The following is a 5,708-nucleotide window of genomic DNA, read 5'->3' as shown; positions in this document are numbered from 1 at the left end:
GGCGGCGGCCGCTGAGGAGTTCTCCGCAGCCCGCGCCCGGGCGCTTCCCCGGGGAGCCGGCGAGGCAGGAGCAGCGGCAGCGGTGCGGGCTTGTTCACCCCGTTAGCAGTGCTCTAGGGATGGGGAAGGACGGCCATTGCCTGGGGGAGAAAGTTTCGCCTGCTTACGGCTTTCTGGGCGTTTGCGGCATACTTTGTAGAACGGCGAGACGGGAGCGTTGCCGTTTTCAGTCAGCTTTTGGCTGACTTTTCCGCTGGCGTTCATAAACTCAAGAAAATGACGTATCCCAGATGGAGTGTGGGTTATGGCAAAATGTTGGTACCGTATGTTGTTTGAACTCAAGACGCGAGCGGTATACTCTTTTTGGATAATGTATTAAACGCGCAAATATTTTTTTTTTTTTTTGGCGGAAAGTGTATTAATAAAGAGCACGTCGCAACAATCGAGTATAGGGTGTAGTTACTTTTTTACTATTTCACCAAAATGGAGCACCACCTCAAACTACATCATTCTGGCCCATTGTTTAGAAAGCCCCTTTGCTCAAGTCGCTCTCAGCGATGAATGTACTTCCTTTCTTTTGTTTTCCTTTACATCCGCAATGTTTTAATGGGAGGAGGGTGAAGAGGAAAGCCTCTTTACGTTTGGGATCGTTATTCTTAAGTACTGTAAAACCGCTTATAATGTTTAAAATGCACTGAACTTGCACGGTTCTGAACTTATCAGAATGATGCCCTTTCTGATCAGTGCCTTTCAACTTGGTGCTGATCAAGTGTGACAATTTCTATTAGATGGATGAAGACCTGTATAATCTATAGCCCATGTTGTTACGTAGCTTAGAGAACAACTCTGGGGCCTCTTAGTCTTTTAAGAATCTGTTAGCTTTTCTTTAACTTTTTATGTGATAGCATTTGCCTGTGGAAAGTGAATAACTTCCATAAACAGATTCTGAGATTTTATTTAGTCCTAAATCTTTTCTACTAATTGATTGTAAAGTGGGAAGGAGAATCTCTGCTGCAGGTTGGGACTGCTGATGACAGCTTTTAAAGGAGAGGATTTAAAAGTTTCAAGAGGTAGATCTTCACAGTGAAACCGGATTTCCTCCTGCTAAACCTGCTGTAATCCACTGAGTAGTGTAAACCGGATTTCTGCCTTTTGACAAGAATTGAACAGCAGTCCGTTCTGATTAAGGGGTAACTTAAGCCTTAATGTGAAAGCCTGTTGAGTTCTGCAAACATTATTTTTCAGGTGGTTTTTTTGTTTGTTTTATCTTCTGTAACTTTAACAAAATAATTTTGAATGAATACCAAGAATATTTCACAGAATACTTGCTTCCTCCTGCATATGCTTACATGGTTACTTAAGAATATTAAAAGCTATATAGTGAATAATCCCAGTACCAGAAAGACCAATTCACACTTGCACTGCATGCAGTAATAAATTGTTTTTAAAGATGTGTACCTATGACTGTCATTAGAATCTAGTCCTAGGGTGGAGGAAAATAGCCAATGGTCAGAAGTGTTCAAGTTGACATGCTGTCATCCAGAGAAAGGTGGAGGGGGAGAAATCCTATTTACACTCAAGCTGTATTCATTAGACCCTTAACTGAATCTGTCTTCATATTGTCCTCTTGCTCCCCTGTTGTCCGTGCAACTAGCCTAGAGACTAGTATGATGAATTTGTGAGCTGGAAAGCAGATGATATGACATATGACAAGGAGTGTAGCCCCTGTTTAATTCTTGTTAGTAAATACTGATTAGATGAAGTCTCTGAGTTGTCTGCTTGGCGGACACTTGCTTTTTATAGTATATCCCAAAGTAATGAGCTGGTTATTTTATAGTAGTAGTATATGTAGCGTATGTTCTTACCAAAAAAGCTAAATAGTTCTCCTGCCATTATGTTGTTCTGTGGGAGTAATCCATGTATCTTTTGTCCCCTCTTCTTTTTTGTATGTTATTGATACTTTCCTTTAAAGGCTATTGAGAATATTCTGAAAGGGATTTAAAAAAAAAAAGGAAAGGTTCTGGGTTAAGACTGTTCCGAAATACCTGTGATGTTCAATGAAAGGTCAGCTAACTTTACTTCATATGACTTTGTCAGTTCTTTTGGTTAGAAGTAGAAATTATAAAAGCAGGAAAATCTGCTTAAAAGCTGTGTGCTTCCTAAGGTGAAGGTGCATTTAAATTAAACCAGTTTTATAATGGGAAACAGCACATGCTTAAATTAAAAGCCAAATTGGTGCAACTGCTGTTTTTTTCAGTTTGTACACAATTTGCTTCAAAGCTTGATTTACAGGACACACAAACCACTTCCTTTTAGATGGGAACCTGATGTAGTTGTGTTTAATGCCATACACCATCATGCTGTGTTTAAAAAAAGCCAGGAAGCAGCTTGAATTGAATCTCAAAATATAAGCCTTAAGTAAATATGTAGACTTGTTTTGGGTTGATATGTGGAAGGTTTTTCTGGTGCTCAGGCTTCTAAGAGAGAAACTGAGCCTTTAATTTCTCGCATCCTGAATACATACACATATTTCATCTTACTACAACCTCTTCCTTTATGTCCAGTTACTTATATTGGTTGTATTCATATAAAAATAAAAGCTTCTGAATCTGTAGTATGTGTTCTTTTTGGTGAGCAGATTCTGAAGCTTTAATTACAAAGTACACATCTTATTTGTAATAAACATCAGGAGAGAATTGACCATTTCTTTCAACTTTTAAAAATGCTAAGTATAATTTAGTGTTGATTGAAATAGGTATCTCTTGAAAATAAGTTTAAAAAAAAAAAAGAGAACAGCTAACTGCTTCTTGCTTGTTTTTCATCACAGTTCTTGATTGCATTCTGCTAACAGCTTGTGTTTCATCTTCCATGAATTTGTCTAGTAGGTGTTCGTCTGAGCAGTGTGTTTTATACTGCCTTAAACCAAAGACTCCAAACCCACTTGATGGTGGGTATAGGTAACAATATTTCCTTCAGTCTGTAAGAAGGATGTGGGAATGTGGGAGAAATCTTTTTGCCAGATGCAGCCAGCTTCAGTCATGCTTCCAGAGCTGATGAAGCTTTCTCTTTGTCGAACAGATGTGCTGGATGCTTTGGGCCTTCCCTTTTCCTTTTGCTAATTTCAGTTCTGCCTCTAAGTGGCTAGTAAGCAGTGTCTTGTAAATCTTGGAGTAATTACATGAGCTTTTTTAATTAGACTTGCAGAGGATTAGACCAACAGCAGAGAAATCAGCTACACATGAAACCTCCCAAATGTCAAAGAAAATGCTGTTTGTTTTCTTGTCTCTAGGTATATTTTTTTGTAAATGCTGGAAGATTTTCACAGGGATCTAAGGCTTCTTTAAATTCAGGATGACTGCATTGCATTAAGTTTGCAGAGATATGATCATAACCAACATGGAAAATTCCAACTGAAAATCTTCTAATACTGTACTTCACGTGTTGATTGGGGGGGGATGAGGTAAAAAGAATTTAATTGCAAAATTCAGACTCATTGCTGTAGAAGTGGAAGCAGGCAGTGTAAATGAAAATGTGGTGTAAATGGAGTGTTGCTATTTTGGCGGAACTGAGGAGTCAGTTTATACTAATTCCACATATTTCTAGAAAAGATGGCAAGGGGCATAGTCATTATGTAGCCTTGACTATTACTTTCCTCCATCTCCAGTACAGGAAAATAGGCAAACATTTTGAAGTTTGGTACATAAAACCTTTGCAAAAAGTAAAACCTTACAGATTTTTCCAAGTCCTTGCTTACTGGCTCACCTAAAAATGCGTTCTGAGAAATCAGACAGAAAGGAAATAATTTCCGAGGAAAAATGGCCTTATTTGTGGCTCCTGAATAGGTGTGATTTCTTTGGGGTAGGAGGCTTCATGAAAATAATTCTTTCTGAAATACTGAAAATTGATGTGTGAAGTAGAAGGGTCAGCTGGGTAGCCATACTCTACAGGAGAAGAAAGGAAATAGGGACACTGTAACTGTCTCTTCTGTGGTTGCAGTTCATGCTTGGGAATGTATTCTTGGGGTGGTCTGCCAAGGGAAAAATGATGATAAAAGCTGGAGAATAATTAATTAGACTTTGGCCTCTGTTGCAAACTGAAGAGAAAGGATAGAAAAGTCAGCCTTACAGATGAGGTTCTGGAAAGGTTCTTAATTTTCACTGATTTGAATGCTGTGTACAACAGTGTTCTCCCTCCCAGTAGGCAGGAGGGACCTGATCCATTTTCTCTGCTGGTGTTTCTGTACTGGTGGCAATGGATTTACAGTATGAAAGAGGAGTTGTGTAGTTGTGAATTAGGTCTGATAACGTGTCTCTGCCTCTCAATGAGTGCGTGGAAGAAAAAGTCTGTGGAGGGTGTGGAACCAGAGAAGAATTTAAAAAAAAAAAGTTTTTACAATTTTCAGTTTCCAGTAGATTTGGATTATTCAATTGAGAAGATGACGAAGATATATATCTTCCAGTGTTAGGTAGGAATAGCTGTGTGACTGCACGCTGCATTCATCCTCTGGTTAGTAGTTGTGTCCAGTCCTGTCTAATATATTATTTCTTCAGGGGCTGCATCAGCAAAGTAATGCTCAGAACTACTTAAATTATGACACTTGCTCTTTCATTTTATGAGGTGTTTTCATGAGCAGCATACATAGATGTAAAATGTAAAACAAAACAAATTTTGTATATTCTTGGTAAATCACTAATTTTTTTTCTGGATAGAGCCATCTTTATTTTTGCCATTCTAGGCACTGTTGTAAGAGACAGGGCATTTTAAACCTATTTTTGTTGTAGGGGGAGGGATGTGCAGGTTAGAGTAGATGTTTTCTTTGCTTAAATAATGATAGGCAGTGATAGCTGCCTTCAGAAAGCAAAGGACCAGCCTTCTGAGAGAAGAGACACTGATATAAAGAACACTTTTCCTGTCCTCATTAGCTGTCACTTCTGCAGGCCTAATAGAGTGTACAATCTCTTGATCAGTTAATTCACCTCTATTTTCCAGGCATTCATTCATTGTTACATGTTTGTCAGGTCCTCTAAAAGGCTTTGTCAGACATATATTTTGCTATTATTTGAGCTGTGAAAGCTTTTCTGAAAGGGTTAACCTTTTCTTCTGTCTTTGCTTCTCTTGGTGTTCTGGTCACTTCATTTCAGGGTCTAAAATCAAAAATGAGGGTGGTAAAAAAAGCCCCCTGCTGCATTCAGAGCTAAAATACTTGGCACGCTGCCAAACTTGGTGTCTGCAGCCCATATCACACTTCTCACTAATGCCTTCTGATAATTGCAGTAACATTTCTTGATAATGTCTACAATATGTCACAAAGCTGACTGACTGTTTTGTATTAGGTTTGGAAGGCAAAGCATAAACTTAACGTTCCTTCATGTCAAATCTGTCAGTGAGCTCAGAGGTGGAATCTGTAATGATTTGAACTGAGCTTGGTTGTGTTCTAAGAGTCATAAAGAAAACCAGCTTTGGAGTCCTCTGTGCACTCGTTAGCTCCTGTTTCTGAGTCACTTGGCTTATCCCCAAAATCTGTGGTTTGGTTTTTTTTTTTCCCCTTTGCCTGCTTAGTTAGTAATAATAGGAATAGTATCTGCATGAAGGATAGTAACTTGCAATTGAAACAGTTTGGGTTTTTGTTTTCAATTCCATGGGTGGTTCTTGGTTTGACAAATGGTTTTGTTAGCATCGGGTTTTACTCACTTTGTCACAACTAATGA

The sequence above is a fragment of the Aptenodytes forsteri genome, unplaced genomic scaffold (genome assembly GCF_000699145.1).
Source record: "Aptenodytes forsteri isolate BGI_AS27 unplaced genomic scaffold, ASM69914v1 Scaffold92, whole genome shotgun sequence".
Taxonomy (NCBI): Eukaryota; Metazoa; Chordata; class Aves; order Sphenisciformes; family Spheniscidae; genus Aptenodytes; species Aptenodytes forsteri.
The sequence above is the reverse complement of the archived record's forward strand: the minus strand, read 5'-3'. Positions refer to the sequence as shown.